Below are 25,918 nucleotides of genomic sequence, written 5' to 3'. Positions count from 1 at the left end.
TTTTTAGATTATTTTAGCCCAAAATAAATATCTTCATATTTTTTAATAATTTCTGCATATATTTCACAGTAAGTCCTGAAAATATGTAATTTTAATAGACACACTGAACATCTAACTACCAGCAGAAATCAAGCCTGTACAATCCATAAACATACAATTTCAGTTAATGCAAACATAGTAAAAACTATGGGCTTAAATATGTGTAACTTAGCCCATATCATGTAAGCTCAAGGACGCTAAACTCGCTTACATGATAAGGCAAGCTTGACGTTTCCTTTGATCCATAAGAGATGAGTTGTAAAAGGCACTTCTGTTCACTTCTGTTCCCTTGCTCAGGAATGAAGAATTCCTTTGCTGCATTATGCATAACATCATTACTAACAAGGTACAAGTCAAGAGCAAGTGGTTCAGATATCCTACCAGCATACTAAAATAGCAGTAGGACTATAAAATTATTTAGGTGTTATATTACACAGCTTTTCTTTAAATACCACTTATGCCATCACATTTTCCAGGAATCTTTCTTTTTAAGTGTTCTAAATGTAAAGTTTCTGCTATCTATTCCCTGGAGGCAACTTCAACTAGAATAGGCAGGTTGGTAGAGCAGATGACTATCTGTTCCTTACAAACTATGTCTGATGTACTGTGTAGTGATAAAAAGCTCCTTATCAGTTTGGATTCCAACCTAAAGGCATCTGCAGTCCAGATCTTACAGTGAAAGATAATGTGATGTAATTAAAGCTCATGACCTGCAGATACAGCATGCCAAACATCACTTGTTTTAGTCAGGGCTGGAAATTTTGGCTGTAAATTTACTGTGAAGATTTTTCTAATCTATAAGAAGAAGAAATACTCTTTAGGCCTTTCTCTTTCCCTTTAACATTCAGACACTCTCTCTCTCTCCCTCCTCTTTTCTCAGATACACTAGCGAGACACAGTTAAAACACTTCATGTACACAGTCTATATATAACAGTTGTGTTTTTTGCATCCACTTGCAAACTTTCCCAAATTTATTCTAGGCACTCTAAGAATGACAGTTCAAACATTCAGTAGAGATTTACTCAATTTTAGCAATAAAATTTTAAATCCAATTTCCACTTAGCATGCCAAAGCCTCACACAATTTTTATGTACAATTGAACTGGATGAACTGGTGAATTAAACTGTGATTGGGAATGTTCTCAAACAGAGAGACGCAGTTGCCTCTGAGTGTATGTGAGGTAGCATTATAGTTCAGATCAGGATGCACTACTGAAGCAAATCTCCCAGTAGTTCTCACTTCCTGCACTTTGGTTCACATCATGTTTGGAATGTGCAAAATGAATTCCTTTCAGATAAAAATAAACCTGGAGGAGCAGTCTCAGAGGGCATCTAATGCACTTTGACTGCTAATGGACATTCTGTCTGCGGGAGTGGGCTAGAGCTAGGAAACAGTAAAACTCTCTGAAATACAAAGACTTTGAATGTCAATGTGGATGTGATCCTCAACACCAGATGTTTTCTGCCATGGATCTGTTCTTATTGGGCCTTTTTCCTAATCTAGGCAATTCCTAAATTGTCAAACTATTTCCTGGCACACTTTTGGCACACATGCCATCCAGCACTCATACAAAAAAATCCCAAACCAGCTTGGGAGTATAAATATTCCCAGGATCATTTCCAACAGGCACTTTTTCACACAGCCATCTTGTTACAGAGAATGATGGAATTTATTAGCAGGAACATGTTTTTTTTTCTGGCCCAGCAGCAGAGCCTGGGAACATTTTCAGGCACTTCTATTAGTTGGTATAGTGGTCCCCCACCTACAGTGATTGTCACCCATGCGGAGACCAAAGAGTGGATACTTTTCTCTCCACCTTCTTTCTCAGATCTTCCAGGCAAGGGTGAGGATAGCTGCTGCAATAAAGAAAAAAAGGAGCCATGATTATAGCACCTCATAATCAGCTATTTTTTCTGTGTTTCTAATATTCTACCTCGAATTCACACTGTCTGACTACCTTAGAACTGTTAGTCGCTCTATTAGCTTCTGTGACAGAGGTCACAGTCCATCCAAATATTTTGACTTGACCAAATAGAATGTGATACAGAATCACAAAATGAAAAACGCAACCAAATTGCCATATTCAAGAGCTCAGGGATTTTTAAATGGGACTTGACATTACCTGTGCCCTCAGAGTCCTGTATGGACTCAACATCCATACAGGCCTATGTGTCAGAAACAGCACTGAGTTTTCAGTACACAGTTTTGCAGGAATAGCAAAAATCTACTCAGGCTCAATGATCCTTCCACTGCAGTCAGAAGCTTCCTATTTGCATAGGACTTCTTTGAAAGGTCTGAGCTACATGTCTGTTAACACCCAGTGAAAACCTCTCCAGCTGGTAAAACTCACCTATACCCATACTTTAAACTATCTCCACACTGTCAAGGTTTGCCCTCGTTATGCCTCTCCTAGTGCCATCATGTACCACATCCAACCCACAGTCCTTTACAGTGCCCTATTTAGCACTTCCTCAGCCTTCAGCCCAAAAGTGGAAAGCCTGCCCCATCTCAGCCTCACCACACACCCCTGCATCTCCCACAACAGTCTGGTGCCACCCACCCTGCTGTCACTGCAGTAGTGTGCCCTCCATGCCTTTGGGCTAAGTATTTCAGACATGGTGCCTTTGAGGTGGCACTGCAGACCTCCTTGTTTTAACAGACATTTGAGATGGACAGAAAGAAGAATGGTGTAGAGAGATGGTGCATATCCTGCTATTTATTTTTGTAGCTTTAAATAACTAACAGAGTTCTTAAATCATGAGGTAAGACTTGATATGCTTTTTGAATCACATAAATAAATTTTGTCAGCCTGACTTAGGGGGACACACTTAGGGGGACACACCCACGCCTGAGGGACTTGGGAGTACACATCCCACTGACTTAATTAACAAAGTACATTAAGAAAATACTGAAGGTGTTCATTTCCAAATATTTAAACCCACGTTGAAACATAGCTGGTTTTCATTCCATTATACACCTGACATTTGTTCATACTGTGAAAGATAATGTCATCATTTAACTATCTGCTAGCTGGTTTTATAACTCTCTTAATAAATTATCTAGCCCCATCTCTTTCCTTTATCTGTACTACCAGTTACCAAGAATAGATTGTCATAGGGTCAGCTTATTTTTGGTATAAAGTACTTGATTTAATAGTAGTAGTTATTTAATAATTAGTAATTATTTTCTCTATGTCCTGGTTGTTTCTTATCTTTACGTTTTGATGCTGCTGCAGGGAAGTAGAAGCATCATATTTAGACTGTGGGAACCTTTATATTTATACAGTCAGAAGAATCTGGCCCCTAAGCAGACCTTTTCTATTCAGTTCCTAACTGTTCATGAAGGAATTAATTAAATTTCAAAAGAGAATAGGAAAACAAACTGGTTTCTCCAGAGAAGTAAACAATACAATTACAAGAACTCTATTTCAAGCTAGACATAAAAAGTAATCACCTAGAATAATAAAAATCATACTCCAGAAGACAAGAAACAATAGACTCCATGTTGTGTATATATTCACTTCTGCTTTTTATAGACTGACCAGAGTACAGGACATGAAGCTGGAATTTAGTGTGAAAGTTGTCACACCCGACTTCAAAGGTATTATTATCTGTGTAATCTACTTAAGTAGTGCAACAGAATTATGCAAAGCTATGTAACAGACTAAGCAAAGGAGAGTAGTGAGACCAGCTCTCATGTTACTTATACACTTAGGTAGAAACACAGGTCCCCCTGGGATCTGCATATTATCATGGGACACTGCCAGATTCCTCCAGAGAGCAATTCAGAGTAGAAGCCAATAAAACCAAACTATGTCAAGCTACAAAAACTGGGAGCATTTCTCACTTTCCAGGAGACCCAGATACATTTGTCTCGGGAAGGGGGGGGTGGGGGGGAGAAAAGGAGGGAGCATGGGGGCCAGGAATGGGGGAAAGGAAAGAGGGATGCTGTTCTCCCTCCCCTTCCTGTGCAGCAGAACCCAAGGTGCTTTGTGCTGGCCTCTGGTGAAGGCTCAACCTTCCTGCTGGCTCTGTAGGAGAGATAACTCGCAGAGGCCCTGCTTCAGCTTTCACAGAAGACACACAGGTTTATGTGAGGGGTTCAAAGCTAGCAAAACCAGCACAGTGCAGCATCTCTCAGAGCATCTGTGTGGCCATATAGACCCTCTGCCTGCCTTCTCATACCCTAGCCAGGCCCAAAGCAAGCATGGAGTTACACGAAAAGAAGAGACAAACTGTCAAGTGATGCCACTTGATCCGGGCCTGATGCACAGTATGGTTACACACCTGTGCTTTGTTTGCTGTTGTAGCCAAGCTTAGCAGGACATAAGAGTATCCTACACATATTGGTTCTGTTTTCTGGATCCAAGGATGTACTGTGTCCTGAGTTTTCCTACAGAACTATGCCATGGGAAACTAGGAAGAAACTTTATCTTACTACATGACGTAGAGCATATACAGCTATTTTGCATCTCGTCTTAAAAAATTGTGTTTGTTTGCTTCTTCTGCCCTTCTCTTCCCAAGGTTCAATCATTCCACTCTGTCAAAACTCCCCTAAGTACAGCTCAGTTGTATTCTCATTGTAGACTGCAGGATTGCAAAGAGGCTGAAAAGGAGGCTTTGCTGCATCCAGACCTGCCTGAAACTCAGCAATTTCCATCCTCAGATTTTTATCAGTGTCCTTGGATTTAGTTTCTAGGGGGTTGTCTCTCATGAAACTCAGTTTGAACTCCAGGCTTAAATAAACCAAAATAACTCCAAGTGTAACACAGTAAGAAAAAAAGCTGAACCTCAGCATGTTAGATACATGTAACTATAAATCAGTCAATATTCACTCAAAATTAACCATAAGTTTACCTGAAAGGTTCACAACTTTAGCTAACCTCTTGATAAATCTGGCTGAGCTTTCAGAATGTGTGGGTGCAAGTTTTAGAATACAAGCTTTGAGAGCTCAAGTCATCACCTGCACTCTGCACTCTGTACATGCATTACAAAGCAAGCCCTGGTTCTGGTCTCTTCTATAATGAGATAAGTCAGATACCCCAGCCACTTGGATTTGAATTACATCTCTGAAAAAACATCCTGTTCAGAGTATTTATATGCTCTTCTTAAAAGAATGACTTGAATTTACAGAGAAATTCAAGCTTACTAGGTAGATCATAATTCTCAGAAATTCAAGCTTACTTGGTAGATCATAATTCTCAGAAGCAGAGTGAAAATTGACTGGCTTTTTTTGTATAAATATACCAACTCCAGGAAAAGGAAATAGAAAGTTTTAAAACTAAAACCTTCATCACAGATTTAATTTGATAACAAATACTGTTAGATACAAAGTACACTCTCTAAAAGCATGATGATTTCAGTTAAGTCCTTACTTTAACTTTCATGTTCATTTTTCTAGAGAAAATTGTTTCATTTTCAGAGTGAACTTTCTTTCGTAGCTGCTTTTATGCCTGCAGCTTTGTGTAATCTGGAGTTCCACTTATTGAAGGCGGATGTTCTCTCAAGATTGGTCTCTCTCAGTTCCACACAACACCCACTTGACATTTGCTGAGGACAAGAAATAAGGCAAAGGATAAAATACGGTTAAAAGTCAAAAGCTATAAATACTTTCAGCCTTTGAAATATTCAGCATCTTAATATGGTTACATACAAAGTTCAAGCAAAAACCACTCAAGGTTCATTTTTTTATGTTGCGCCTAGTTTGTGCTTTGAACTAATATAACATTCAGCATTTGGTTTGCTGATCGCTTAATGTATTTATGAATAGAGTTCAACACTGAAAAGTGAAATCAGATTAATGCCTGTGCACTAATATTAGGATTCTCACATCACTCGTAGCAGTTTATCACATTGCTCAAAAAACCACTGTTATAAATCTTTTATTTTTCTCACAAACTGAGATGGCTGTTAACCATTTGTCAACGCTCAGATCTACAAATATAGTCAAATATCCTTTTCTTAATTAGTTTTCTAATTCCTGCTAAAATCAAAAGCACTTAGACAACTTTAATTTTTAGGTACCTTGATATCTTTCTGAGTGCAAATTCTCAGCTACTGCATAAAGATAAGAAGAAAAATAGTGAGGTTGCCAGAGTCAAGTATGGAGGGCAAACCAAGGCTAAATGCAAGAAAGTCATGGAGCGCTGACGCATTATAACTGTTTGCATAACACTAACGTTCCCCTTGCACACACACACGATATACAAAAAGCATGTGAAATGTGGCCAACAGAACCTATTTAACCCAGGTTCCAATTTTATATCAATTTACCCTGCACCCACAGCGAAAGAGTCTTATAGAAAAAGGCTAGACCACAGATGTTTGAAGGTGGAGCTCCTACACAGGGCAAATAACCAGGGAAATTCTCTTGGGCCCTAAGGGAAGAAAAGAATAGTGCTCATCTAAATTAGGTAGAGGTGTAAGTCATTCAGCAGGTGGGTGTGAAGAGGGAGTGGCTCATGCCTAGATATTTACCTAAGAACTCAGCTGTCTATTGACAGCACACTACAAAGGTATTTAGGTGCCTACCACTCCTTTCAAGAAATTCAGCTTAGAGTCTACACTGTATCTTAGGTACCTACCTGAACTTTTGGGGTCATGGTTGGCTTTCAAAATATAGTTTCTATTCTCTTTATTCTGCTGGGAAAAAGAAATACCTTTTGTCAATATATGTTGTCAGAATTCATTCATGAATTTTGGTACAATGCTGTGAAAAATGGTGGGCATTATTTGGGGGGTAAATAGAGGCATTATATTCTTTGTGGTGTTAAGTAAGTTGTGTAACTTTGCTGGACCTGTGCCAGAGCTGAGCTCCAGTAGTTTATGAAGGAGCTCTGTTAGTTCTTGTAATGATAAATCAGGCGAAATGAAGGAAACATTCCTGTTTCTGGCATGTACGTTCCAAAACTGGCTGCAATAAAATGAAATCAACTCCCTCTGTGCAGATTCACCTTTGATAGTATCCAAAAAAATACTTTTTGTCAGCTACTGTACGTGTCTTTTCACTGGCTAAAGGTCTCTCAAAGATTCCTGGAATGTCTGGTCATGAAGTGACAGACCAAAGCTACTTGATCCCTCCATTTTCCTGTTTAGGATTGCACATGCCATTTTTAATACCAGTAGTGATAAAAGCTTACTTTCAGTTAAGCTGTGGTCATTGTACTCAAGAGTTAAGCATTTAACCACACAGTTTGTCTGGAGTGTTTGACAGCAACATTGTTCTTGGGAAGATTTTTGACAGCGATATTTTAACCATCATGTTTATAATGAAATCAGGCAAGTGTCTCCCACTGAAAGCTGTGCTAGGGAAAAAAAGCACAAATTAGGATGGAGAAGGTGAAAGGAAATACTCATCCAGTGGATGGCTGAGCAGCATAGACCCAGAAGGCTGAATCCTTGAGCAACTGTTTTAGTAAGCAGAAAATTCCTGGGTTTACTAATAGTGACTCAGTTCTAGTTCCTGTAAGTATGGAGAGCCCTCCTTCAATTAGTCTGTCAGAGCTGTAAATTCAATAGCATGCTCACAGCAGGTCAAATTGACATAATGTTAAAGCACAGGTTGCTCTACTGTGCTAAGACTCCCAGTGCTACTGACACTTGCTGAGACGACCTGGTGCTTGCATACCAGCTAGTGACACATTTTTAGAATAAGTCTCCAATATAAAGGGCTTTTATAAGGGAGGGGGAAAAAGCTAATTAGTTACCTCAGCAGAGCAGTAGGAGGAATAGAAATCACTGTTTCTGCGAGACCACAAAAGTGCCTGAAAGGCTTTTTGTTTGTTTGTTTGTTTTTAATATATCTATATTGAAGCAATTTTTTCTCAGTCTGGGTATGTGCAGTCTAAACCATTTTCTCCATGTAATAATTTTACTTTGCTGAGAGGCAGGATCACCTGGGGAGGGGTAAAGGACTGTAGAAAAGCTAAGTTATTTTCTATGTCCAGTTTTTTCACTTAAAAGCTTGACAGTACCCCTTTTCATCAAACTTTGTTTATTTATTTGCTTTTGATTTTAAAGGCTTTTTAACAAATTTGGACAGAAAAGTGAAAACAGTAAGGGTTTGATAATTGCAATCTTTTGCAATCAAATTTATGACATTTACAAATATAGATGCATGGATTAAAATTCCTAGACAATGGAATATTTTTATTGGCCAACATCCTAGGCTGCATACCTGGTATTCTGAGGTATAATCAAGCATTGGGTAGGGTTTTATGTGTGAAAGCAATGCTTGACTGGATTTAAATGGTTTTGACTGGAGTCGATATGATGCATAGTTGGACATAATGTTCATAATTGCCTATTTTTCTTGGCAAACAACAAGGTGCCTGATGACTGCTTTCTGAAATGTTCACATCTATTTCTTTGTGAAGTGTACCAAAATTTAATGGCAATTCTAAACAAGCTTGTGTTGTAGTCCTCTGAGAGAATGCATTCCTTATTGGCTTAATTTCATCATTAGAGCAGAACTGCATATCTCCTATGTCAATGTGAAATCTGGTTTGAATGACAATTCCTGCAAACACCTTTGCTCTTTCTATTGTACTCTTCTTTTTCCTACACCCATCCCAATAACCATCAGCAAAATTCAGCCAAATCTGTGAGCAATCTCACATGTGTTCCTCAGACAGACTATTTTATCTTTTTTCATTAGTGTTTGACACAATCCAGAAGAGGTGTTTAGAGATAGGCATCACAGAGCTATAATGACTCCAGCCAACTTGACATAAAGGTGCACATACACACATTTTTACTCCCCAAGACATAGCTCTGCCTCAGAAAGGCATATGTTCACTACCTTACTTGCAAAATGTCTTCCTGGGTTTAATGCATGAAAATTTTCCAGACAGGAATTAACAGGAGAACAGCCCTAGTCCTCTTCAAGCAAGACTCCTAGCATTGCCATAACCCTAAAGAAGCACTTAGAGGCCCTTTACAAATGTTGAGGCATTCAGGAAGTCTTGCCTGTTCTGTTTTATTTTGGGTTTCCTTCAGAATGATCTGAGGTCTTTATTGTGTTTATCCACATTTGTTTCCTGGGATATATCTCACAATGCTCTGATGATTCCTCAGTCATATAAATCTGCCACCTGTAAGACTGTACGGTGACTGCAATCAGGATACATGCTCAGTTTTTTTTCCCAATCCTCTCTGATAGCAACTGACAGCAATATTTGCTCAATCTCTCTTTTAAATGCACTCTGTTTAACTTACATGGATGTGCTGTAGGATGTTACTCCATGCCAGCCTACTTTCTTGATACCTTGCTCCAACTTCTTCTCCCAGGACTGAAAAAACAGCTTAGCAATTGCCCCACCCAAATCAGTACAATTCACACATTTTCCCCTGAGTTTGGACAAACCACAGGTTTTTGCAGAAGAGATAGAACGTTGAGTTGGCTTGTGCACACAGTTGTCTCAGTCAATCTTTGGTGTAAATACAAGAGACCTAATTGACACAGATCGTAGAAAGGCTTCAACACCGGAAGAAATTGCTCATGTGCAAAGTCACTTGAAGAGGTGGAAAAGTTCCATACAAGATTTGGTGGGATCTTGGTACTGAATAATCAGATGTTACACATCTATTATGCTTCTCATAATACTTGGGCAGAAACTCAACACCTCTCCCCACCTTCATAACTTAAAAGTTGCCACTTCCAGGGCAGTGTGGCAGAGGGATTTTATAATTCTCTCATGTTTTATACGAGAAAGGTTATTTGGACAGCTGACATGTAAGACTGCCCCTTGAGCAGCAATAAAGAACATACCCATCTAGAAAACCAAATCTCTTGTCTTATGATAGAGCATGAGCAGTCACACAGTCTCTCCCTTAGAGAGCCAATCAGTCTGAACAACAGAGGAAGAAAACGGTTCCTCAAAAACAAAGAAGTCATTAAAGTCCTAGTGCTCTAACGTGAAAACCTCCTGAAGACTCTGCCTTAATGAAGAGGAACAAAGCAGGCTGTGAATTTACATCATAAAAAGCCTCAGTCTAAAATGTTGGAGGAGACACCATTAGGCTCCTGAAAAGATGGCAGTCAAAAGCAAAGAGTTTTTCCTGGACCATCAACTGCCCCTGAAGAGCCAGGAGGCATGGCTGGCTGGGGAGGGTGAGCCATAGATTGAGTGTCCTTCTGTGTTTCCCAACAAACTTACTTCCACACAGCCAAAAATAATGAGCTAGCAGATGGAAATGTTTTTTCATCTCCACAGTATTCCTCTTTTTAGGCCAACTGTAGAGCAAGAGGAAAGTCCCTGTTGTGGGGGAGGAACTGTTTCTTCACCTAGCTGTGTGCTGGTGCCCCAGATATCATCCAGAATATTTAGAGCATGTGTTTTGCTTTGATAGAGTTACTGCATTTGTGATACATTCTCCAATAGAGCTGGAGATAAGGAAAGAGTTCCTAAAACCACCTAGTAATGTAATTTCTAATCATATAGACAGAGAAACTTCATGAAACTTACTTATGGTAAAGCTGAAATTCAGACTCTAATCTAATATTCAGCAAATTTACCTTTAAAAGACACAGACTTCACAGTCCACTGAGACCACTCCAGCAGACTCTACAAGCAATAACAGACATTCCTTCACTCATTTGGCAGATTTTTAGTGTGACAGAAAAGAAGTTGGAGCATGCTGGTTCTCTTTGACTCTTGTAAGGCTCAGGATTTGCTGATGGTTTAAAACCTACCTTTTTAAAAAGGACTAAGGGGCTATGCAGATACACTTGTTCCAGTCTGGTAAAGGCAGTAGCAAATCACATGGTTCTAAGCTAAATAAGAGTGTTTGCATGAGTTTAGCATTGATTCAAGTGAATTAGTTTACTGAAAAGGTAAAGATTTGCATAAAGATGGGGTTTCACCTTTCCTGCTCCCAAACAGCTGTGCTTAGTTCTGCTTTATGTGAAAAGGGCAAAGAAGGAGAAGGGGAGAAATATCTTTGAGATAATCTCACTGGAAAGAGAGAAAACTAATGCATGCTCTTCCTATTTCAGCTGCTCTCCACCTCAGGAGTAATAGTTTGAAGTGAGCTTTTATATAAACAATAAACAAGTTATTCCTGGAGAATTTGCTTTGAGCTAGGACTGTGTGTAAGGGATTGGCTTTGTAAGTGCTGTCAAAGTATCTACCTTTTAAAATTAGACTTTGTATCTCAGGTTCATTAAGATAGCCTTGAGCAAGAGTCTTTTATTCAACCTTTCTTTAAAAGTATGAAGTGTAAATTTGATGAGTAAAAATAACTTGAGTGAAGAATGTCTAAAAAAATGGAGGAATTAACCACAATGATATTTATGCAGCCTAGGAATGGATTTCAGTATACTTCTTTAACGCCTTTCTTCCTGTTGAAATCTCTCCTTCCTGTTTGCATACTCTGTTCAAAAGATTAAAATTAATTCTTCAAAATGGGAAAAGGATAAAATGGAATCTCTAATGCTGGTACACATCTCTTGTGGATCTTTTTGCAATTTGTTATATCAATTTTTCTGCACAGAGAAGACAAACCTACCATTTGTACAGAGTTTGAGATAAGCATTTGGTAGGATTTTATTTTCTTCTCCATTCTTCAAGATAGCTTGAAATCAATCACTTGGACAAGATGCAAATTATTAATCTTGGGTCAGGCTTGTCACAAATATTAACATTGTAGCATATATGTGTGCGGTAATAGCAAATCACACTGTTCCTGAGAGCAATTAATAATGATATAAGCCAAGGTTTTCTGTGGATAGTTATGAGCAAGTACTATCTGTATACAATTCAACAGAAACCCCAGGGAAAAAAAATTTATAAAGAGCATAAGCCTTAAAGCAGCAAAAGCAGAATAAATAACTCAGAGAATTTCTTGAAGCATTAGTAACTTGACAGCATCTACTCATTCACAACAAAGCCAGGGCAAGCTCAATGTTTTCTGCTGCTGCACTAAATAAAAAGTGGATGCTCAATCTCAATTCTTAAGAACAAATGACAACCCTTTAGAAAGTACTGTAGTTCTAAAATGTCCAAAAAAAAATGAAAGTGATTTTCAAATCACATTGCATAGTGTTCTCTTTTAAGGGAACATGATCTCTGATGCCTTTAATAAAAGCTGTGCAACAATTCTTTAATTCCCTGTGATTTCACCCTGGAAATGACTGCTCTACTTCATTCATCTGCCATTACTTCTAACCACAAACATATTAAGTTATAAAAGGGGACAAATCAAGCTGACAAATCATTTTAAACATTTCTAGGAGGTGAGAAAAAAATAAATGGAGGGGAAAATGTTCAGCTTTGAAGTATCTACCTCATTTTTTTTATATCTTAATTTTAAAGGCTATACAACAATAGTACTTTTCACAAAATGACACTCACTTTTTGAGTGACCTTACAGTAAACAACCAAGCTATTACTATAAGAGCAATTGTTCAAAATGCCAGAATCAGGCTCCAACACTTCTACAACTGCCTTTAATTTCTCTTTCAGACAAACCAGTATTTCAGATAACTAGCATTTTGATATTTTTCTTTTGTGTTGTTTACCTTCTTAATTAAAGAGTAGAATATATTGGTATTCTAGAGCCAAAGAAACACTTCTTAAATTAATCACCCTATTTAATAAAATGTCCCCTTGCAAACACTGCTTTTCTTGATAAGTGCGTGCACAAATAAAAGAATGGAAAATAGTAATTGTTTGGTTGAGATGTAAGGGCACACAAAGTTGTTAGCACTAAATAACCTGGTCATCAGCCCAACTAATCTGCTGCGGTTTGTTTTCACAGCTTTGCTCTAAACATCAGTGCTGATGGTCTGACACTCCCTGTAGAGCCTGAAAGCGAATGGTAAGTAAAGATACCAGCCACACAATGCTTCACCTGCGATGCTAGAGATTTAGAAGAGAGAGAATAACAGTTTGTAAAAACACTCATGTCTAACTTCATTAGATCTTTTTCTTTTCTTTCTTTTCTTTTCTTTTCTTTTCTTTTCTTTTCTTTTCTTTTCTTTTCTTTTCTCTTTTCTCTTTTTTTCTTTTTTGTTTTTCTTTCTTTCTTTCTTCCTCTCTTCCTTCCCTCTTTCCTTCCTTCCTTTCTTTTTTCATTCTGTAAACTTCCTGTAAAAGCTGCCAAATATATTGCAAGGTCATTTAATGAAGTGGAATGCTTTTTCTTTCTTTCTTTCTAATTTTAAATCAAGCCTGATTTTTTTATTTATTATTATTTTAATTTCAAATCTGCAATGTTAATGTGACAGATGAAGAGAATCCAATTGCTCTCGAGGGGACTACACACCACAGAAGATTCCTAAAGGGCCTATGTTACCTATTCCAAAACTTGCTCATGCAACACTTCCACTCCAGGACAATCGCATGATCTCAAATCAGTCTTGACTCCAGTGAGACCAAGCTCATTTTCTGAGCCACATGATGCAAGAATGAACTCTACAGAACTCTACCGCAGAGCTGATCCTGCCTTTGTCCTTGTTTTGCTGCTTGCTGAGATAAAAGCAGCCAAATTGCCTGAGTTAGATTTTTCAATCTGTTCAAAGCAAAAGATTACCTGATAAGAGCTTCCTACCTAATTATGCTTTGAGACCTGATCTGTCTGATTCTGAGGGTTTCCTGCTAAGGTCCATCATCTTCCCAGTCAAAGCACCACTGCATACTAAAACACTGTGCTACTACTGAGGTCAAATGGGGCTTTTACCACTGTATGGCTGGTTTAGATGATCTCTTACTCAACATGTGACCTGTTATGAGTTATAATGGCAGACCTAATTGTGCCTATTCTTTGCCTATAATATCCTAAAAACAGCTGTAAAGGGGCAGGGAAAAAAACCATCCACGTTTTGCGGTATCATATTCAACTGGCCAACAGCAGGTGCCTAGAGAACAGGACTAGAATATAGTTACAATTCCCTTATTGACTTTCTCCCCCTCCATGAACTTGCAAAAGACAGCCTTCCTGAGACAATTCACAACTTCATGTGGAATACTATGGGTAATTTTCTCCACATGCTTAATCACTTTTCTGAACCCAGATAATCTTTCAATATCCACAATAACTTCAGATGCAGAGTTCCACAGCTTGTCTACCATGGAGGAAATCTCTCTTTTTGTTCATTTTCAACATAACCCCTGCCAGGTTCATTTGTTTCCTCCTAGTTCTTGCATTAGTATAAACAGAAAATAATTGTTTTCCAAGACAAGTTTTCTGTGCAAACGATTTTTTCCAGAAATCATTCATATTCCACTAAAATAATTTCTTTCTCAAACTGAACAGTCCTAGTCTATTGAGTTACCTGTTGTTTTGAGGTCATTCTACACCTTTAATCATTGCTGTCATCCTTCCCTATACCATTTTCAGCTTCATTATATTGGTTTTAACTTGCTACTCAATTGCCCATTCAGTCAGTTCAGTGAGATACTTCTAACAGAGAGGAAATTTCTTTTTCTTGTTGTGTTTAATAATTTATGACTCTTAGCAAGCTCTGTTCTTCTGTTAGTTGCTCTCTGTCCAGATAATTATGGCTATGTTGAAAGATCCATGATCTAGGAGAGACCCCTAAGGGTTTTCACTTGATACATCTTCCCAAGGAGAAAAACGCCATTAATTCTCTACTCTTTGCTCTCAATTTTTTTTAAGTGGAGATTAAATATTCACCTCATGGTTTCAAATGACACCTGATGTTCTTTTAGGTGCCAAAAAGGTATTCACTGATTTTCTTTCAGATGCCAAAAAGGTGTCCACTACAATGCTCATCTGTGCTGTATCTAACACCAGTTTTAGATCTAACCCAAATTACAACTGTAGATTCTAGGAGACACATGACCATCCAAGTAATAGGTATTGTAATAGTTGCTTTTGTGCTTTTGTTGCCATAACTTTATATCTCTAACACAAACAGTAAAAAAATTAATTATATTATTAAATACAAGTCAACATGCTGTAACAGTGGTCTATTCATGACTCTGCCACAGATTTGTGATGTGTACCATCACAAAGCTCTCTTGGCTTCAGGTCTCAGTTGTCTGCTCAGTGTTTGACATTCTTTTTAAATGTAAGGTACTTAGGGTATGAGCTGTGTTTTCTTATGGCTGTCTCTGACAACCCATACGGTGATTTTTGAGCTGTTGGCAATTCTTAGATGGAGTTCCAAGGTACTACTGCACTAACAAACATAAATAATAATGTGTATCAGAAATGTAGGACTGTGAACGATTTAGCACTGTTCACTGTTCTCCTTCACAATGCTTTCTATCACCAGGATGGAGGTTGATTTCTCTCACAAATGCAGGCACAGCTAGAGACTGGACTAAATTTTTCTGCTGGTTCAGTTAGAAAGGAGTCCTATCATAGCAGTCAGGAAAGCCTATAGATCTAAGTATTCACTTCACTGAGAAATTCACTTCACTGAGAAATGAGGATGGGACATTTAGGTTTCCTGCTTGTTTCCCTTGGAGTGTTATTTAACTCTGGAGGGAAGCCAGAATAATTAGTCAGGAGAATACAGATGCTGCTGCAGTTACTTAACTGTTTACACCTGAAAAGGAGGTGTACCTCCTTCTGTAGCTGCCTCCTTGTGCCAACCTCATCCCACCAGGACTCTTAGTTCACAGATCTGTATGTAAAGTGCAGAAGACTTCAATTTATTTAGGTATTTATGTCATCAACAACATCTGTATTAATTTATTTATTTAATGGCGGTAGAGTAAGTCCTTAATCAAAGTAAGCATCTAACTATTTGAGATCCAAGCCTGATGTCACCAACTAGACTTTCCAAAAGACTCACCCAATGTGTCTGATAAGTGTTGCCTGACTCCCGAAATGAGATGCCTGTTCATTCCACAGAAATGAGATTCTGCTTCACTATTGACACTCGGTGGTTGCGTTTTGTAAAGCTATGGATGAAAAAGGAAAGTAAAAGCAAACTGGAGATGTTCAAAGTTACATCTTCAAAGGTAACACTTTGTGTTAAAAAAGATAGGAGGGGTTTTGACAATATGATCACATTTCATTACATCAGATACAGAATTATATTTTTACAGTAAATGTATTCATTTTTAACACTCATGTTTTTAATTAATGAAACGGTTTTACTTCTACAAAGCTGAAAAAGTAATGCTTACAAGAAACTGTAATTTTTAAGTTGGTAGAAGATGAACATTTGAACTTTTTTATTGCGAGAATTTCTATATGATCTCCTAAATTTCCTAATACACTGAAGTGAAATATCTGGTTCTCAGATATGTTTTTTGACAGTTTAATAAGAGAGAAGAGATTTCTTGCTACAGTATTTTAGAATAAGTTCACTCATGCAATACCTAGAGCAGGGGCAAAAAAAAAAAAAGGATAATCTGTGTAAAAGAAGATCAGACACCCAGTGCTCATCCTACAACTATTCTCTTTGTGCTGAAGGTATGTAAGTGCTGCTTTAATGAGCTATGGGTAGAGGTGTTAGTTTGAACGAAGTGTTACCGCACAGAGGCTGCAAATAACGTGCCATTAGCTGCACTTCCATGAGAGAAGCTGTTTGAAAAATAAATTATAAAAATTATTCCACTGTGAGAGATTCAGCATATGTGATCAAGAGCTGCAAGTTTGACACTACATGCTGAAAGTGAGACTTCAGTAGTAAGAATATTCAATACGTAAGGAATTCTAGTGGGTTCTGTCTCCCTATTCTATGGAAACAATTATGAAATTCGAATATTTATAAATGACACCAAACTGCAGTCTTCAGTGTAATTTTTAGAAAAAATGAAATATCTTAATACTAGAAGTGCTCCTACCCTGCTGTTCAGAGAAAATGGGATAAGAAGTTCCTACAGTGTCAGCTGATTCCTGCTTTGTTGAACAATATTGAAATCAGCTTGATTTTCCATTGATGTTTTGTTTTCCTAATTCCCCCTAAAAGAGTAAGTGCTGACAATGCAAGTGCTGAGCTTATGGATAGAAGGCCTGAATTTATTGAATTGTAAAAAAACTTGGCTTCATACAGAGAATGGTTTGTTTAGGTTTCCTGTATTTTTAGGGTGGATTTTTTTCTGAATTTTGACTGGAAAATGAGATTATGGTTTGAAGATGCTGGGGTCCCTTGAGTGTAATTCTGGCAGCCAGTAACTGAACTTAAATAACCAGGCATGCAGCCTATACAGCCATGATATGTGTCACTATTCAAACAATTTAGATGCTGTTTGGATTTACTTTGCTGTTTTCATAATATTTTATTGAAGAAATTAAGGAACACAGAGCCCATCTGTTTCAAACTCTTCTGGTTTAACATAGCTTTTCAGTAAAAATAAGCTTCTCTATTCAAAGAAGTTATGGTGACCAAGGAGGAAAGATAAAATTGGATCTTAGTTGTGTTTTGTTTCCCTGAGAAAGGAAGGGTGGCAGTGATGAAAGACTTGGAGCTCTAGGATTTCTCAACAGAATATTTATTTACCATTATATACTATCATTTCTGAAATCAAAAATAAAAATTCTCAGCACACAAGCAAAACATTTCAATATTAAGGAAATTTAATATATCATTTGACTCAAGGAAATATACACAGACATAGACCATTTCTGAGATTCAGCCTTTTAATCTCAAGCATAAGTAACAAATCTTGTTAGCTATCTGAATCTTTAAGAGGGATGGGTAAAGGCAGAAGTTCCCTTTCCAGCCCTAAAAGTTAATGTGGTATAAGAACAATTTCCCTCTGCCAAAGAAAAATCATTGGTTTCATATGTGAAAGTTACAACATTAAATTACACTCACTGAGTACAGTTGTCTAAGATCAGTCCCTAAGTGTCAACCATTATGTAGTCTGTCGCTGTAAAGTAATTTTTCAATCTTTCAATTAAGTGCACTGTATAATTTTATGGCTTCAGTCTGCATGCACTGTTCATGCACAACTGTGTTAAACAATGACAGGAGCAGCCTGGAATGAGAAAGAGACTACAGGGAGGATCCAGTCTGACAATGAAGCTGACACAGCAAAGGTAAAAGAGGCTTAACGTCTGACAGACAGCCATGATTTTTAATTATCCATTCTCACTGCTGATTGTTGCAACTCATCTCGCCCCCACACTTCTCCCTTTCTCTACCCTCATCTTCATCGCATGCCTGCTCCCTCCTCTCTTCTTCACATCCTGAAATGCCCTTGTCTCCCTTTCCCTGCCTTTTCTTTGTCCCGTTTAACTGATCTCCACCTACCCAAAACCCTTATCAAACAAAATAAAAATGTTTGGAACTCGCAGGGTGTTTCCTGACAGGCTGTTGCTCATTCCTCCGCTATGACTCAACCTCTCTCATCCCCACTCTCCTCCTGTGTGGCGAGCCCTTCATTTCTGGTATACACCCTCACCTTACATATCTTTTGTATTTTCAGGTGGCAAGTGCCTTTAAGGAAAAGACAATCTGCTCCTTCGCTGTGCAATTAGACTTTTCCATGCATTAGAGTATATTCAATACCAATATAAATTACATGCATTTTCAAAATTAATGAGAATAGTTAGCCATAGTTATGGCTAACTATTGAACATAATGAACTTTATGGTATTTTTAAGAAATCATTTTAAATGAAGGTACGTACCTATAATGAATGGCAGAGGATCTCAATGTTCTCACATCACACATGTTCAGTAATAACTCTGGAAAATGAACATATCAAATTTTAGCAGATACTCCCTACCTTTACTCACTAATGGGAATTCTGGTATTCCAGACAGTCATAACTTTGGAAATATGTCAGAAGACAGAAATAAGAAAAAATAAATTAAAAAAAATAATAATAAAAAAAACCCCACACCCAAAAAAACCCTGTTCTGTGGGTGGCCACACGCAAAATTTACAAAAATAAAGGGCTCTTAGATGTCTATCTCAGATTTTATCTCAGATTTTTTCGTCAGTTCAACCTGTTTCTGATGTATTCAGCATGTCAAGAAATGAAAAAGAAAGAAAAGAAGAAAAAAGAACAGTGAGATAACAAACTCTATAAAATATCTTAAGGACAACCACAGTGATGTTGCAGGAAGGTACTGTGGAAGTATTGGCATACAGGGTCAGATACAGCTAATTGAGTCAGGCACAATGAATACACCATCAAGTATAATGACATCTTCCTCCTAAATGACACAGAAAAGCAGACTCTTTCAGAACACATTATTACACTTTAAAGTAGTCTCCTTTATGATAGTCATTACCAAAATATTTCACACAAGAGATTTATCCTATTAAGAACCCTTGAAACTTATATAAAATTAATTATATTTTACCTAAGGTTTTTTGAATAGTTCTAATTAATTAAATATTCTTGGATTGCAATAACTTTGTGCTGTTTAGTTATTCAAACACAGGCTTTTGATTATTTCGTTTCTGTTCCATATAGGTAGCTTTCCCTTTATTACATGTACAGGTTGTAAAGTACCAGCTGTGGCCCATCTAACTAATAGTTGTTCATCATATAATGTAATCTTATATGGAAATATTTCAGATGCTGCATACAATATTTTAAGATCCTCCTGGGTGATAGACACTACCTTAAATAACGTTCTAATCTTACGGGTGCTTCTCTCCTTCTTCCAGGCTCTGCAAACTTTCTGACGTAAAAGCAGGCTTTCAGCATCAAATACTAAGATTTGATTGTTCAAAGAAATGCATATGAGTTACGCATCTTTGGTCTATTCAAGGCACCTAACTTCACAGACATGTACACTGTGGCATTTTAGTTTATGAGCATGATTCACTCCCCCCACCCTGCCTCCCTAAGATATCAATGAAAAAAAAAGTAGTCACAGGATTTAATCTAAATATTGTGTATATGGGAATCATATCCAAAGGAGAATATAACAAAAGAACTTGATTCTCCTCTGATGTGTTTTTTTAGAAGATGCAGTATGTTCTGTAATTAACAACAAACAGTAGTTATTAAAATCCACATGTTGAGGGGGAAAAGAATCCCAAATATCTTCCATTGTTTTAACCAAAACATTTTCACCTTCATTTTTTATATCAATCTCTTTTGCATCTCTGAAATTTTTGACAGTTCCATCCTTGAAACATCTAGCTAGAAAAGAAGTGCTTCCTGGTAACATTGTACAAAGTCCTGACATAATTTAAAAAAAAAAAAATCTGGCCTTGTATGTTGCACTGCACACAAGTATTGTAAACTACCACATAATTAAAAAACAAGGTTTTTTACCTTGTTGCTTTAAAGGAAACAATCAACAGAAGTCTTTAACTTTACTGGGTCAAAGAGACCAGATTCCTTGCTGGTGTGCAGACTGGCTGTTTTAAGGAGGCTGAATGAATTGGTAATTTCAGTGAAAATAATTTCTAGTGAAGGGGTTTTCTTATTTGGATTTTCTCACCAGAGGAAGGAACTATAAATTTTCAAGCAAAGATAAAAACCACTAAGGAAAAGAAGCAGAAGCCTCACAGAGAAAACCAAAACACAGCAAAAGCTTTGAAAAAATCCAACCCAGAAACAAACTCAGATCGCTTTAGGGATATGTAGTTAACATTGAAAAGCACTGTATTTTTTTCTACAGATACTTGTTTAGGGAAATAGCAGTAAACCACTGTGTTTTTAGGGAAGAACAAACAGCCGCAACTAATGGTTCTCATGGAAGACTCCTGTAGAATGTAAAAAGTCTGTGGATAGCTGAGTTCTGGTCCATATGTACAATTTTGTTCAATTAAAATTTGTAACTACGAGAAGAGATGATCCCGTAGGAATACTTATATGTAACAGTGGTAAAGACAGAAGAGGCTAAAAGGCTACTTGCACAAGGCAGTCATTTAAGAGTTCAGAACAGCTTTTTATGAGAGGAACCTCACAAGAAAAAGCCACATTAGAAGCTATGTTCCTGACACTGGTGAGCTAAGATACTGGGACTTAGCAGTAAAATACTTGTTGTTCAGCAGTGACTGGATAAGCTGAATATCTGTTTTAAATGAGGTATAGATCTTATCAGTCAACGGCGTTGCCACTGCTGCTGAATTTGGGAAAATTATTTGGAATGAGTTAAAAGAATTGTGTTTCAAGGAACGGTGACAAAGAAATCAATTAAGCTTGGCATAACTTTTATTATAATTGATGCAGAGCTAAATAAAAAATGCAGCCTCTCACACAGAAAGTCTTTAGCTACGAAGCACTGGAAACTAAGGTGCTACATTAAGTATCACTCCATGAACAGTAGGTAAGATAAGTCTCTGGTCTGATCTTTTTCTTATAAAGCACATCTTTTAACAATGATGAGAGGGAAGTAGCACTAGTCAGTGAAGCCTTGTATCCAGTAAAACTGATTTTTTACTTACCACATCCAACTGTGCATGTCAGACTCTAAATGTATTTCATTTGGCAAAGCACTGAAGTTGTTATACTCTCTCTGAGCCAAATTCTGCCCTTCACTTCAGGCACACAGCTCCGATTGACTCCAATGGAAGTTGTACAGAAGGAGACAGACTGTGTAAATTAGGTATACCCTTGAGATAGTGAAGGAAGATTCACCGCTGAACCCTGGAGTGGGAGTTCACCAAGTGCCAGTAAAGTCAATCTCAGCAGTCAGTCCTTCCCAACTCATCAGAGCAGTGGTTTGAAATATCACACACTGCTTGAAAAACAAAAGGACTTTCACAGCTTTGAGACAGGCCTTCCCTTCAGTCATTATCTCAGAAGTCCATCCTCAAAGACTTTTGTTTCTGTACTGCTTTTGGTGAAAGGTACTGCTATTTCCACAAAATTCTTTTACCTAGATCTGTTCAAGGCCCTTTTTTACCTATACTGCCACCAGCTACATATCTAGTTTTCTCCTTGTCCTAGCATCGGTTATTCGCTTTGAATTTGGATTTCTTTCCCTCTTAGAATCAATTTTTGGTTTTCTCACAGGTTGAGTGATACTTTTTGTGTCATGCAAAGTTTAACAGATAGGCGCTCTAACTTGGACCCCTCATTTTAACCTCAGTGACAGCAAAGACCTCGAAGCATAGTGGAAATAACCACAGCTCACTGCAGTTCTCCCACACTCACCTCTTTAAGTAAAAAAATGCATCTGTTCTGAAAATCCCAAAAGTCATGGATACCATAGTAGGTGTGCAAAGAAACAAATACCAGAACCAAATCAATAGCATCAATTCCAGTTTACATTTTTATATGCTTTTAGTGCAGAGATAAAAAATTCTCCTCTAGGTCATACTCACAAAAAAATGAAGGTCAAATTCTGCTTTGCTATTCACATCCCAGGTTCTGCTCGTCTTGTAGATTAAATACGTACATTCAGCAAGTAGATGAGAAGGCTTCAGCTTAAATTTTATGGATCTATTTAGCATGGTCTTCTAAGGAAAAAAAATTTTTTTTGTAAGTATTGTCACATAGAAGGACAAGATGCCCTATGCAGGTATTTGCAGAAAAAGAATTATCTTGTTAAACCAAGGGAAATATGTTACAGACTTAGACCCAGAATGGCTTGTGAAAAAGACAAAGCATAATAAAACAGAGATAAGAGTGTGATGGAAGAAGTAAGTGACTAAATGACTGAAGTATGTTAGGTTTGTAAGTTACCAGACAAAATTGTATCTTTTCTGGTTATTTCTATCAGATAACAGCAGTTTGTTTGGGGGTTTCTGCCTCCAACCGTCAGACCCTCTGCCATTGTCTAGGAGGGAAAGGGAGTGAGAGAGGGAAAGGTCAGTTTTCAATTACTGATTTGGTCTCCAAAAAAACTAGTCCACCTCTTGCTGTTGTCTGGAAACACTATACATGTACACTTGGTGACTTCATAATGTTAGTACCTGGCCTGTTGTATAAGGTGTTCTAAATATATAATCCTAGAAAATATAAAACTTTCTGTAAGCAAAGAGAGAGGTCAGCCTTCTCTTGTTTCTTCTCTGTTTGATAAAAGTAGCCTTTGGTGAAGTATTCCAGGGTTCAGTCATTTTCATCATCCAAGAAAAAACTTAGAACTTGAAACATCTTAATGCTCTGTAAAGTCACAATCTGCCTTGCTGGTGAAATACGGACACATCGTCTTTTTCTCCATTTCTACTTGGATTGCTACTAACAAGATCTTTCAAAATATTTGATCATTAATTACAAAGTTCCAGTGAATAGTCTGCTGGTTTCACACATACACATGCAATCTACTACTGACAGTTTTCTAAGTGACTCCAGAGAATATTTTTTTCCATTGGATTTGTGAACAAAATTGCTGAGAGGCAGATCGTAATGAATTTGATGTTAGTCCTTCGTTCAAATAAAGACATAGTCATTTACTATTATATGCCCCATACTGAAAATCCCCTACTTATAAATCAGATACATGAAAATCAAATTTTCCTACAAATAACAACTTTTAAAACCTCCTTATCAACACTGAAGGTTCAAAGGAGTGAAGAGATGCCTGCCAGCCCTGTTTGATGAAGCATTTTCTTGAACTATCAGCTATCAAGGATCTCCTCAGTACTCCAAACCCTTCTGATTGCCTTTCAAAATCTTTCAATCCATCTCTCAAAAAAATAAACAAACAAAATCCTTCCTTGATCCTTGCAAATAAGCAAGATGATTTGGTGGAAGGTTTTTACAGGTTTTTTTAACTCATTTAACAACTTCTAGAGACCACAAAAAGCCAGCAAGTCCCTTAAACACACAGGGCTCAGCAAAAAGAGGGAGAGACTCCTGGAATTCAAGCCATTATAAGCCCCTGCATTTCTCAATTTACATTTTATATATACAACAAAAATCTGACCTAAGAAATCACTTTGTCTTCCAATTACCCTTCCAGTTCTCTTTCCCCTTTCTACTTTTCTTTGAGTATGTTGTTTATAAGTTAAACAAAAAAAATAAAAGTATGTTCAACAGTAAATATTTTCATTTCAATTGTTTGATCCATTTCTACGTAATTTATAGAATAAATGATAGAATAACAAGTTCCTTACCTGTTTTATTTATTTCTACTTAGTATTATAAATGAATACAAACTCTGTACTAAGTAAATATAAATGAATTTTATATAAAATAAGAGGGCAGAATTAGTATTTTATAAATGTCATGGGTAAGAAACTACCCTCTTTTATCTGACAACTGTTAACAAAAATGCAAGAGGTATTTTACATCAGGAAACTTAACAGATAAAAATATTTTCTTTGCAGATTAGGTTATACCAAACCTTAAATATCTGATTAATTAAATAGAACAATTAATCCCAACATCTGCTTTTCACAAATAAATCTTCTTTTATCAATTTTAAAAGCAAGGAAAAAAACCTCCAAGACTTACTAAGACTAATTCAAATGAATAACAGAATCAAACACAGACTACATTTAGTAAAAAAGGACATTTTCTATCAAAGATTTTCAGCCACAGAATTATATAATGAGTTAACAGATATTTTCCATTTATGAATATTGCTATTCTTGTCAGGGGTTTTTTGAATAATTTAGTGCTTTCCTTCAAAACATTTTTCTTTCCTTACTGATGTGGCTAGATTAAGCATTAGCAATTTTGGTGACCTTTTAAATTCAGAAATGCTAGAACACTGTTGAAGCTCACCTGATTCATTGAGGCTTAATTCCTCACTGCCGATGATTACAGTGGGAACCATTCTCTAGTGGGTTAGAGCCAAAGAGACCCAGGGAGCCAAAGTGACAGCCAGGTTAATAAAGGGAGTTTATACTGACATTTTTCTGGGAATGTTAGTTTTTGTTGTTTTTTTTTTTTTCTTTTTTTTTTTTCATAGCTGGAAAGGGCAGCACTCAGAAAGTTAATTTGGATAGCACTATTAACGGCAACTTGTTCATAGAAATTTACTTCTCTAAGGTTTTTTCCATCTCACTGTTACTGATTTTTTTTTTTTGCTTGCATTGTGCATACCATATGATTTGTAACATGCAGTCACAGTTGAAGTCAAACCCTGAGAGCTGCAATTCAGTTGAAATAACTGGATTCTGTAGTCACTCAGTAATAGTCTTAGAGTCTTCTATGGCTTAGAGAAACTTGATTTCCCTAAAAGAGAGAGACTTCCTAGAGCTCCACTTACAGTACAAGCATTTGAATATTTAATATTTATTGCAGATCTTAACAGAAATTATACAAAGTACTTTCCTTTAAATATGAAAGAAACATAAAGGCTGAGTTTTATTTTCCTTTATCAGTTTATTCAATTTGCAGAAAGATAGACTCAATTAATTTTGCAGTAAAGTAAGAATAACATTGTGATGGAAATGCATTAATCTACTTAATGAAGAATTGTAAAGTCAGCATCACTAGAGAAACAAGGATCATTGATATTTTTAAATAATATTTGAAGGATTGTATGCTTTGGTTTAGAATTAAAGTGCGTCCTATATAAAAGAGGGACCTACCAAAAGAGTTTGAAAAAAAATTAAATACCTAGAGACAGACATCTGTACATAGATAAATGCCTGTGTAATGCAGTCCAGCATAATTTATATCTTGTCCTAATGAAGAAAATAGAACACTTGCATAAAAATTGCCAATAGGTGCACATTCACTGTGCAGGCATGTTCTTCCATGATTCATAGGGGAAATAAGCACATATGCCTACCATATTTACAGCATATAGTCATAATCAGCCAAACACATGATAAAGATGTAAAGAACCTTGTAACAAGCCAGCTTGCTCCTTCTAGTAGTAGGAAGCCTCTGCAAGGCCCAGACACTTAATAGGTCCTGTTCATTTATGACCAGTTAACAATTAATAGACATCACGTGTCTTCTGTTATAAAATGCAAGGTAAGACCAAAGACAATGCTCTTGGAAAGCTGTGGAAAACAGGAAAGAAAAAGGAAAAACAAACAAACAACAAACAAAAACCCCCACCCTAACACCAATAAAATGTGTTACGGTCTTAAGGGATTAAACCTAGAAGACAGTGTTCCTGTGAAAGAACTGCAGCA

The 25,918-nt window shown here is 37.1% G+C and overlaps 1 long non-coding RNA gene across 1 annotated transcript; it reads right to left on the bottom strand.

Annotated features, from left to right (window-relative positions):
* On the bottom strand, nucleotides 1-25,051 carry LOC113947482. The gene is made up of 4 exons (XR_003527746.1): nucleotides 22,205-25,051; nucleotides 18,597-18,654; nucleotides 5,415-5,589; nucleotides 1-1,896 (listed from the first exon to the last, which is right to left on the bottom strand). It is a non-coding gene; the product is annotated as an uncharacterized LOC113947482 (long non-coding RNA).
* Between the last annotated feature and the right edge of the window lie 867 nt (nucleotides 25,052-25,918).

The sequence above is a fragment of the Corapipo altera genome, unplaced genomic scaffold (assembly GCF_003945725.1).
Source record: "Corapipo altera isolate COAL_440 unplaced genomic scaffold, ASM394572v1 0, whole genome shotgun sequence".
Lineage (NCBI taxonomy): Eukaryota > Metazoa > Chordata > Aves > Passeriformes > Pipridae > Corapipo > Corapipo altera.
This window is presented reverse-complemented; position numbering and strand designations above follow the sequence as displayed.